We start from the raw sequence: 12,324 nt of genomic DNA on the forward strand, positions 1-12,324 counted from the left end.
TTTCCTTCAACTCTCTAGTGACCTGGTACCCATATTAGCTCCTTCCGTGCAGCTGAAGTCCTACATTGACTCAGAAGTTTGCAGGCTAGCGGCGGGATTCTGCCACGCATATAGCTTCTATAAGCTGCCTGGGAATCTGTAACTATGTCTTTTGATGCGGAGTGCGTTGCGGCTAGGGCTATCGCCACTTCCTCCATAGCCTGCGTATCCCCGTTAGGAACTGAAAGCCTGTCCATGACCTGCATTTGGTGCACCACTGATATTGTTGATATCCCGCTACAGGACCCGCAGCTTCCACGAAGAAGGCTCCTTCTTCTCTTGAATAAGATTCATTCATCTTCTTGCTTCTCGCCACTCGTCTAGCATGATGATGCTCTGGATACATGTTTTTGGAGGGCGGAAGCGTAAGGAATTTGCTCTTCCACTCTTGAGGTATATTTTGTCCCCCACTCACTTGTTGTGGAAAGGAAATGTTAAAATTTTCTAAGACCCTGCGACCATGTCTTGGTTCATTACCTGGCTCGTAAGATGGGCTCTAATCAGTTCAGAAGAGCGTGTTGTCAGGCTACTTGATTCTGCATAGTATATAAGAGAAATACGCAACAACTTAGACATGACACAGTAAGAAACACATACAACAGTTCACGAGCGCAACTACCAACTGTTTAATCGGGTGAAGCAACAACAGCATATATACGGTAAAGCAGAGCATGCTTAAAGGTAGAGCAGGCACAAACATTACAAACACCGCAATTTTACACAAACGAATCAAGATAAGAAACTTCAGCATCATAGAGCTGCAACGAACGAAGCATCACTTACGCAGCGATCAGATAGTTTTTTGACATGGAAAACCTCTAAGACAAGCCGGGCTCTCACATTGGTACTCCTGCCTAGAATCGTCATTTCAAAACTTGTCCTGCACGTGCTAATGCAGGAAGAAATGCGCCTTACAAGGCTTCAATTTTTATCATTATTGTCTACATTTTGCATGCTCCCGTAGCCGGTCATTAACGCAACGGCCAGTTTGGCCTACATAGGAAGAGCCTCAAGAAAGGGGCAAGCTGTATACCACTCCTGTGGCGCACTTAACATAGGAGGTGCCATGCCTTTTTTTGCAACCCCTTTCACAAACGCCAGAAATGCGGCAGCAAAGCTTCCCAGACAACACCAAATATCCTGAGGACGTCCTCAAAAGGTACAACCGTCCTCACGAGTTCTGGTGCAGTTTCCAGGACGTCCTGAGGATGATGGTCAGTCGGTGGTCCTAGAAAGGTCAGCTCGAAGACTTAATGAGAACGCCTTTTGTTCAGAAATTCTGTCCTTTTTGATATGTTAAGACAACTACACAAATTATATGCAGAAGATAATAATAAAGACTTGTGCAGATAGGTAGGTTTTCTGAGTTTGTCACTATGTTTCTCACCTACCGCGTGGATACCTCATTGAGGTACGAATGCCAATTGATTGGTTACGCGAAAGAGCAACAATTGGGTCCTGTTGTCAATTTCCGTTTCTGTGCCGCGAGACCGCGACGCGCCGAGCTCCTTTTCCGAGGGGGGAACGCTGCGAGCTGCCGATGCGGACGGACGCACATCGCATGGGCTCCGCGATTTTTTGAAGTTTTCGTGCGGAAGTCATCGGGCCACCAAAATGTTTTGGCAGACCTGACGAAGATAAGCAGCAGGACCACGAGGAGACCACTCTCAAGCCGGTAGGCACATTTTTGGACCTTTTATCGGACTTTGAGTGTCCTACGTGGAGGGAGAGCTAGGCCTAGCTACACCCGGACGGGCGGCCATCATCCGGAGCGACACAGCAACGGCCGAAATGGAACTCCGGGGTGCCGACGACCCAGTAGCAAGTAATATAATGACCGGACCAGCCCAGGAATTGGCAGAAACTCAAGATATGCAGCAGGACGTTTAAAAGGCTGCCGATCAAATTAAATCAGTTATGCCTCATTAAACACAATATAAATACCCATTCTATATGTAGGCCAAAGGAAACTGTCCTAAGTGCAGTAGTTTCTTCAGAAAAGCTATCAGAAGTAGGGTATACCAACGACGCTACCGAATTTGTCATCTGCAATACCACCTCTTATGAAGTTGATAACGCTGACACATTAAAGCAGCGTGCATCACTTGACAGAGTACATATTAAGCTTTCGAGTGATGCCTACATTGTAATGTTCGAAAAAGAACAACGCGCAGAATCCTCGCGCAAATATCGCCTAAAATGGCACATTCGCACTGTGGGAGTGGGACCCCCGCCTTAATGCACTGTACTCCTACCTACTGCCAAGGCATTGAGTCACAGTTTTTATTAGGCTCTTAGAGTGCTCATGTCTATAGCGTCTGTATTGCATCATGCGAAGACTTCTTACGCTACGGTATGCGTTTGCATGTTTGGAATACAAATGTATTGTATTTCACTCTTGCTGCAGTGGTGCAGAGGTTATGGCGCTCGACTGCTGTACCTAAGTATGTGAGATCAAATTTCGACTACGGTAGTTCCTTTTCTATGGAGACAAAAAGCAAGGTGCTTGTGTGTTGCACAATGTTGGTGTATGTTAAAGAACCCCAGGAGGTCAAAATTTTGGGATACTCCCACAATGGCGTCTCTCATAGTTCGAGTCGCCTTGGGATATTAAACCCCATAAACTAAAGCTATATTGCACTTCAAGAAATCATCTGTTGTTTATGGGTTTTGAATTGCGGAAAATATATATGCTTGCTCTTCCAGCTACATATGCAATCTTTATGAGGTTGTGGGCTCAGATCCTGCTGGCAGTACAAATACTTTTTTTTTGCTTAGAATCAATCAATATTCAGTCATAAAGTAATTAATATTCTTTCCCCATTGATCAACACTGCAAATTAGAAAGTATGAATACTCTTATTCTTTCCTTGGTTTTAGTGATGGTTGGCTTTTTTCCTGTCTATGACTGCTCTAATCTGGCAGCCAGTGATGAAATGTGTGATCCATGGGATGTAGCAGGTCTTGCACACTTGCCTGTCACATCTGGATACATAAACAGTGTCAATGTGAAATGTTCCTTTATGTTCCACTTATTCCTATACTCCCTCTCGAAGCCGTTTGCAACATAGCCAAGAGCAGATTGACCTGCTTAATCCCGCACCTCAGTGCACTATAACAGATATGTGGGCTCCTTCTGTTTACCCTACCAATTGGAGGGAGGGTAGGCATGTAGGAGTGCAATGTTCTATTATAGTGCATAGGATCTAAATGGCTCGGGTCACCCTTGCCTTTCACAGAGCTGCAGACAGCATCTGAAAGGGAGCATCAGTTTCTGAATGCAACATTTTGCTTGATACCTGCTACATAGTAAAACTGCCATTTTGAAAGCATTCAGCCTTACAACCTATGACATCAAATCATATGCATATATTTTTGTACCTTTGGAAGAGTTTCCTTTATTTCATATATTAGAGAGAGGAGGTTCACACACAGCACAATCTACGCTCTTGCCTTATAAGCCCAGTGATGACAGGCTATAGTTTAAGGCAAGCCCAAACTTCTACCCTTTTTTAAGATTCAGCTTTTCAGAATCTGATTCATAATTTTATTTATGATGTTATTTTTTCGGGGAAGCATCCCATCTGGGACTAAAAGTTCAACAGTTACTTTAGTATCGCATACTCAATGCTGCGGGTGTAGGCATAATGCCTTCTGGAGGCTTGACGAGGCTCACATTCATTGCCTTAAAGCATGCATGCTTAAATGCTATGCATGCCTATTACTATAATCGTAATAGTAAGTTATAGAGGAGTGAACTGTTGTATTTTCTCCACAATCAATTAGAAAAAATTGCCTCTGAATATTTCTCTTTCTTTTTTCAAACCTCTGCAAGCATTACTAAGCATTGCACCAAAGTAGTTTTACTGCTTGCTTGATTTTATTTTGTGTACTGTATGCGTGGTAAACACTTATGTAATGCCATGAGGTTTCATTGGTATGTGGCATGAAAATTACAGAAATAGTGGTTTCCATCTTTCAATATTTTCATCACTGCCTTAAAAATTACTTAACCTTCCATTGATGCTTTTTTTTTTCAGAGGAATATCCCATCTTGGACTAAAAGTTCAACAGTGAGAATACTGCCTGCACACAGTAACCATCCAACTGCATGGAGCTTGTGTTCTTTAAGACTGAAAGGAAGCCCTAATATGCCAGAAATAAAATTATTTGATTCGGCTTTGCAGTCACTAGTTTCATCACGGTATGCATCTGGCATGGCTGGGTGTGTCCGAATTTTAGCATCCCATGGGCTTTTATACAGGCCTGTGGCCCTAGCCCAGTTTATTAGGTAGCAATCATCATGCCTCAATTCTTTTACATATACAGTCACATCTATGCTAAAGTATTTGAATTTATGAGCTTATAGTGAGCTCATAGTACATTACTAGATATCATTGGCTGTGATCATTGAGGCCTGCTTTATGAATGGACAGAAAGCTTCATAATCATATATCCTCTGTAGGTCCACTGAGGATATCCGATACAGATGTCCATGGGAGATCTAAACTGTTTCATTTGGACGTCTGTGGAAGATCCACCAGAGGTCGGCGGATCCGTATATCTGAAAACAGACATACGTCGAATCTCTACTGGGCATACAGTGGTTTATATACGTGTCTTGTATCCTCGTGGTCACGAAATGACTTGAGCATAAGTGCAAATGAGGCGCCAAAAGGTTATAAAATGGTAGGAGAGTTTGCAACCCAGAAAGTACATATCAGGGTAAAAAAACAAACAAACGTGATAACTGCAACGCCAACAATAAAACACCTAGCTATAAGATCTTAAGTTATAAATTCAAATATGCACTGTTACTGTTTAAAGGTAATGCATCTGAAAAGTGAAAATAACTGTGATACAGCTTTGCACCCTACAAGTAACTTCTCACCCTGTTTGCGATTTCATTGTCTTGCTCGTGCTTGATTTGTCGCCGAGAGGGGTCAGTATGAGGCTAAACATTTACTACATCAGCAGAGAACCTATCTATGAGAAAGATCCCGCTGACAGAACGAACCTCCCTGTCATACCAGCTAAAGCACATCCACCGAACGTTGGTGCGGTAATGCGACGCAGTAAGCAGAACTCGCAAGCAAAGGGAGCAAACCGAAGGCTTTGTGCAATGCGACACGCGTCTTGAGGACAAAATCTCACCTTCACTGTTCAACCAAAACAGATGCAGCGAGATTCTGTTCATGCAGACATGTATCCTTACAACAAGCCGCCACTTTTGCAACGTGCCTGGGAGGCCGAGCTGGCGGAGCCGATGAAAAGTGTCGCAGCATTGTCGCACCGTCCAAACATGCGCACACGCAGCGGCAATTACTTTCTGAATGAGCATGCAAAGTCTTCGTATTGCTGTAAAGTTCTACAACGACCAGCAGAACGAAATACTGACTGACACAACCGTGCAGTGCTACACATGCCGTAGAGAAGGACGAGGCGAAAGCGTGAGAAATGGGACTGTGACTAGCCTGCTCTTTGTTTCCATGCATTCTTCGTCTATTCTGTAAATAAAACCACCCCCATAACAACTTTGGGGAGGTGCTGGGCATTCTAAGCCTATGGAAGGAATTATAAAATGAAAATTAGTTGGTAATTAGATAATTCTTATCACCTCCCTAAAAGCAATGGATACTTCAGCGTTTTTCATTCTTTTAAGAGAGCGGCAGAACAAATGCACCAGACACAGTACAATAATCTTGGCCACAGATCTGATTGGTCTTATATGAGCATTTTTCATTCTTTTAAGAGCGGCAGAACAAATGCACCAGACACAGTACAATAATCTTGGCCACAGATCTGATTGGGCTTATATGAAGGCCCTCGTATTTGAAAGAGTGATGCATTTAAGATTGATTAAAACTGAAAGCACTTTAGAATCTTTTGGACAAAGGCAATAGATTCAGTTGCAGTGTTTGACACGCTGCTAAGGGCTGCACCACAACTGCCTGTTGGCGTGAAACCAGTGAAAACTTGACCTAAATCATCAGTGAAAGAACCATGCATGGGCTGGTAATACATCATAATCACCCCTAAATATGTGCTCTACATTTATTAAGAAACCCATTGTCTATAACCCCTCAACCTGCCAGGGATCATCTTTATTGTTTTCAAGTAAGCGCTTTTGGCATCCCCGTTTCACCCTTCTTAATTCATTACTGCAATATGCTTTAAGAGCAGCTAGGTCAGCAGCTTCATGGGTTCATGAAGAATTTTTAAAAAGGTTATGCGAAAGGCTGATATTACCATAACCGAAATTTTTTTCAAACAAAAATATTCGTCATAGATAGGCATTAACATGTTTAAGAAAAGTCATGGTACTCTCAGGTGCAGTCTCAGAGCAAAAACAATCGGCCCCCAGTTAGTCCCGCCTACTAAAGTTAGAAGCGGATAAACGTTCATCTAATACATTGGTACGAAAACACTATGAGCAGCTGAAGAATGAGGCATAGAAGCAACTATATCACAGCAAACACTAAGAACAGGATATGTGAGAAATATGCTCAATATAAAGAGGCCAAGAGTACTAGAATTACTATACACAAGTTTAAGGGGTACTATGATTAGGTATAAAACCTACTTTCAGGTATTGTTTGTTACAAATCATTGTTAGAGCACTAAGGCTCCATGACTTTTGTTTTTGCCAATTTCAACATTAATGAAAGGACACTTTTCAACACTGCAAACGTCAAGGTAACTCGTATTTTTGAAAAATTATCAATATTTCCACATGATGACTTACACACCACAGAAACTGACTTGGCACTTTATACTCAGCAGTCATAACAAAAAAGGCAGGTGCCAAATTAACATGATTACTTTTCATTAAATAGCAATACCACCTTAGGCCATTTAAGAAAAATCGCATAACCAGATAGGGTTGCATTTCTCATTCAGCCAAGGTCTTGACCTGTGTTAGGGATTTTCAAAAAAAGTGGAATCATCAAACTTACTTTGAACAGATGCATTATTGAGCTATAATATTCAGAAGCTGTTATTAGATGCTGTGTAATGCCGAAAATCTATAGCAATGTGAGTTACTGGAGCCCAGGAGGCCCAGCACAGAATATTTTATGTGGAATAAAGAAAACTGTGAGGAAAAAAAAACCCCAGTGGTGTCAATGCAGTTAAAAAAAACTGAAAAATTGAATCCTTTCTGTTACCGATGATGAAATTCACAAGGTGTAGAAGCTGGTTGCTCTAGGCCATACTAAGAAAAACAGTTTTCACCACTAGGGTTACTGCACATGGCAGCTGCCTGCAAGTGGCAGAATGCAGAGCCTGCAAAACCTCAAGTTTAGGAAGTGGAGAACGAGGCAGACTTTCATGACAACTGGAGACAATTGCCTGCTAGCCTGAATGCACTGACTCGAGGCATGTGCTCTACATGCCTCAAGTTCAGGGGTGCAAAACAGCAAGCACATCAAGTGACGAAGGAATCGGCTCTGGACTGCAGCTTCATCTCAGCAAATGGCTTGCATTATGTGCTTTTCCGAATGGTAAAAGGAGACATCAATATTTGGCACTGACATCCTAGTGAAAGTGGCCAATTCATCATGCCAAGCAAAAACGAAGCTGCTCAAACCACAAAACCAGAAAAGCCGAATAAAGTATAAATGTGTTTCTAAAGTGGCTACGCACAGTTTTGTGCACAAATCAGCAGATGGCATCTTGACAGCAATTGTGCATGTAGCACAATACATGGGAACAGTGGACGGCCAGAAAAGATTGGAAATAACTGCAAGCTATTACTGGAATTTATCTCTACATGCCTCTGATATTCACATTCTTTACTTATAAAAGCCCTGGTCTTGATAAAAATAACATACTTGCTATCTAATAAACTAATCAATCAATCATGTTTGTGTGTTCTTATACTATAAGACTTACACCATACAATGCAATCCTTCATTGCATTATGACCACAGCCTTGCCACATAACTACAGCTTTATTTTCAATGCTGTCAACACATACACTGCATAAAAACACGTTCTCTACATGACCACCTTTTGGCTGATAAAACAAAAGCAATCCAGCTGAATGAGTAAAAAAAAAGCAGCATATCCATAATGAACGAGTGAAAAATCAGTAAAACACTCTTGAAATGTCTGTGAGGTGACAGAAACGTGGCAAATCAAGAATAGAGAATTTTAGTTAGTTTCACATGTATTCAACAAAAACAAACGGCATAGCATCAAACCTTTGAAAGCCGCACAAGTAAAAATAAAGCACAGCCAATAAGTTATATACTCTTCAGCTCAAGACACTGCTGTATGGGAGAACAAAACAAAGACAGCAGACATGTAAAAAGCACAACACTTAAAAAAATTCTATTCAGGCTGCAAGGTGAGAACCCAGGGGAAATAAATCAATTTCAGTTCTTCAATGTATCATGCACATTATGAGTCTTGGTGTTTAGAGCAGCCACTTATTTCACCTGTGCTGATCAGAAAATACTTATCACTGTTTTGCAAACACAAGAATATGTGGCACACAACACTGGTGATTAATTTTCATCAGTTACTTCAAATGTCTAAAGGGGCAATTGAAGTGAGGCAATGAGCACAATGTTATGCATCATGCCAACACACATGCTGGATCCAATAATAACAAAATTGGGTTTCAGCATGCTAACACAGCCTCAGACAAAATGAAATCAGCACTTGGGGTGCTGTCAATATCCTAAAAGGGCACTTAAAGTATTGTCCCTACGAGATGGAAATAAACATATGTCAGCTGTGTAGATCTCCAACATGAATAGGACTCTGCTATCCTTGAAACAGAGAAGCCCTGAAAAGCAATAGAAGCATGAATGGGTTTCATTGTCATCCACCCAGCCAAACTGTGCCCTCAAACTCTCACTCTGCACAGCCACAAAAAGTTTTCCGGGAGTATACCAGAGGAGTCATTTAAACTTCAAGCAGGATTTTGTTAACGGCTCGTTACAATAAAAATTGGATAGCTTGTTGGGGGCTGAGAACACCAAAAGTACATGGTGTCTACCAGCCACTTTCTTCAGGTTATGAGACACCTGGTGCACATAGGGGACCACAACCGGCTTTGAAGCCGAGTAGTCAGGTCTTTTTTGGGCGCTTTTTTGTTTCTGCAGGAGGATTTAGGCGACGGCAGATATGACTGGACCAGGGAAGCCTACTGCCTAGAAGCGGGAAACCTGATAGTCGAGACTTTCCTACATGCTATGAGAGCACGACTTGATATTTTGACAATTTGCGGCACTGCGAAAATGCCAAGGTTTGTATTTTAGCTATTTTAGTCTTCAGCTTGGAATACACTGGCAATCTCAAAACTTCATAACGTGTACCTCGGAGCTTACTTGTAATTGAAGACTCTGGTCAGCTGACAGGATGATGCCTCCATATGGCTTCATGAGGTTCTTGCCTATAGGAAAGGCATCATCACCCATGAAGACAGGTGGCAGACATATATTCGGTGTAGCTGCCACTTTAACCAATTCCTGCAAATTGGCCCTCTCATCCTTCATAGCTAGTTGGAGTGGTGTTGCCTGTCAAGATCCAGCATCACCTTGTGACCCTGGAGCTCCCACGTCAAGATAGATAAATTTGTAAGCTGCATCCACCACAGCAAACAGGAATATACTGAACAATTTTTTTATAGTTGAAATATATGGACCACGATCGTGGTGGCTTCTGAATCACATGCTTTCCATCCATGGCACCTAGGCAGTTTTGAAATTGCCACTTCTCCCTGAACCCTTTCATCACCTCTTGCCAGGCTTCTTCTGTTTTGGGGGTCATCAGGTAGTCTCCCTTTATCTCTTGATGAATTGCGTCACAGGTTTCTGGGACAATCTTGTTAACCGTCAAATATCCCAACCGGAACTGTCGGCTCAGTGAGTAGTGGCTCTCTCCTAGAAAATGAAAAGGCATTTGTTAGAAAATGTGGAACCTCAATCTAAAGCTATATTAACACTCAGCTAGAAAAAAAAAACTGCTCCTAGTTGTCACTGGGTTGTTGTCACGTTTTTTTTAATTTCCTGTTAGCAATGATTGTGTGCGGGTATGTGCTAAAATAAGATATTCAATGGTGTCTTTCCAAGTCAGATACCTCGAAAAGACCACTCCGAGGACTTTTGCAGAGTCTAGAAGATTGTTGCCTCCTTTTGTGCTTACGTTCCGTTCATGCCCACTTATTCATCATGAACAGCCTTCAACTATGCCAACTTACCATTCTGCTGAACTACATTCTCAGTGTACTTTGCAGCTAGCTGCAGGTGTAACTAGTATAAGCGCATGGAGATGACAAGTTTGCTTTTAGCGTTACAAATATTATTGGTGTTAAGCTTTCTGCATGTGTTTTTGCGTGTGTGCCAGAGGATGTGAAGCGTTCTAGACCTAGGGGCACAGCCTTGGAATAATTAAACGTTACTAACCAGGCGCAAGGTAGCGAAGAGCGACTTGCAGTCGTGTCGTCGGCAAAATCGGCGAGCGCATCAGTCTCCTATCGCGCAATCCTGGGTCCGACGCTCGACAATAGCTGCATAAACTGCTCCGGGGTGACATGAAGTCGCCGGTACTCGCCTGGGTCTAAGAACAGCATCTCTTTGTACAGCTGGTTCTGAACACCGAGATTCTTTCGGTATACCCAGTCTTTCTGCCAGCATCGCCGTTTGCGAGCACGCAAGTCTTTTTCGTCGTCAATAGCTATAGACCTCTCCCCCGTTTCATTTCATTTTATTACCTTAAAGACCCCTCGCGGGGTATTACATAAGGGGTGGGATGAGCAGAAAAGGTACAAGACAATGCAATATATGTGATCATATACAAAAAATGTTGTTTAGATTGCTAGCAAACGATAAAGGGCAGGTGATGTTGACGATATGCTGGGGAAGGCCGTTCCAATCTTTAGCTGCACGTGGGAAGAAGGAGGCTGAAAAAGTAACAGTTCGGGCACGTGGGCGAAACACTTGAAGCGTGTGGCCAGTGCGGTGGGAAATGTAAGATGCTGGCGTGATGTAGGGGGCACGATTAAGTGAAAGAATTTGTGGTACAGTGATAGCGTGGCTATGCGACGACGAACGGAAAGAGGCGATAGTGCTGATTTAGCTGTTAGGGCTGAAACAGTGACGTCGTACGAGTAAGAAGAATGAATGAACCTTGTAGCGCGGTTTTGAACGGCTTCTAGATCGTTTATGAGGTTAATATGATGCGGGTCCCATATGGCGGATGCATTATATTGAAGTTTAGGTCTAATGAGTGACTTGTAGGCGAGCAATTTCACGTGATGCGAGGTGAGGCGAAGGTGACGTTTAAGAAATCCCAGAGTCTTGTTGGCAGATGATGTCACGTTAGCAACATGTGCATTCCATGTTAGGTCATTAGATAATGTGATGCCTAAGTACTTGAAATATGATACAGATTCTATGGACTCGTTAGCGATTTTGTAATGGAAGGCATGGCTCTTTTTGCGACGGGTAATGGAAAGAAGCTAGCATTTGCTAGGGTTCAGGGTCATAAGCCAATTTTTGCACCACTGTTCAATTTGGTTAAGGTCCTGCTGGAGGGCTTCTTGATCAGTTGTGTTTGTTATTTGGTGGTAAATTACGCAGTCGTCAGCGAACATTCGAATTTGGCAGGATACATGCTGTGGGAGATCGTTAATATATATTAAAAACAGTAGGGGCGCAAGAACGGAGCCTTGTGGGACGCCGAATGTTACAGGGAGAGGGTTGGAAGAGTGGTTGGTCACAATGACTGACTGAAAATGATTTGTTAAGAAGGCCTTGATCCAGTTTAGCACATTAGGATGTAAGTTTAGAATAGAAAGTTTTTGTATTAATCGCTGATGTGGAACTTTATCAAATGCTTTAGCGTAATCCAGAAAGATGGCGTCTACTTGAAGGTTAGCATCCAGGTCAGCATGTAAGTCGTTAAGGAACATGTCTAGTTGTGTTTCGCATGAATATCCCTTGCGGAAACGGTGTTGGGATGAATAGAAGAAATTGTTAGAGTCTAAGAAGTCCATTACCATGACATGCTCCATGGTCTTGCAGGGGACGCTAGTTAGAGAAATTGGACGGTAGTTTAGGGGGGAATTTTTGTCACCTGATTTGTAGAGTGGAACGACCTTCCCAAGTTTCCAGTTTTCCGGAATGAGACCTGTAGAGAGTGATTGCGAAAACAATAATTCTAGATACATTGCACTAATGCACTTCGTGTTTTTTAGTAGTTTAGCGTTTATCTCGTCGAGGCCGGCTGACGAGGAAAGTAATTTTCTCAAAGACGAGATGCCAGTTGAAGAAA

The 12,324-nt window shown here is 42.5% G+C and overlaps 1 pseudogene; it reads right to left on the reverse strand.

The window, feature by feature from the left end:
• LOC146209354 (uncharacterized) overlaps window positions 1–12,064 on the reverse strand; it is an 82,421-nt pseudogene extending 70,357 nt beyond the window's left edge.
• Between the last annotated feature and the right edge of the window lie 260 nt (window positions 12,065–12,324).

The sequence above is a fragment of the Amblyomma maculatum genome, chromosome 1 (assembly GCF_055883805.1).
Source record: "Amblyomma maculatum isolate TAMU_Amacu chromosome 1, ASM5588380v1, whole genome shotgun sequence".
NCBI classification, from domain to species: domain Eukaryota; kingdom Metazoa; phylum Arthropoda; class Arachnida; order Ixodida; family Ixodidae; genus Amblyomma; species Amblyomma maculatum.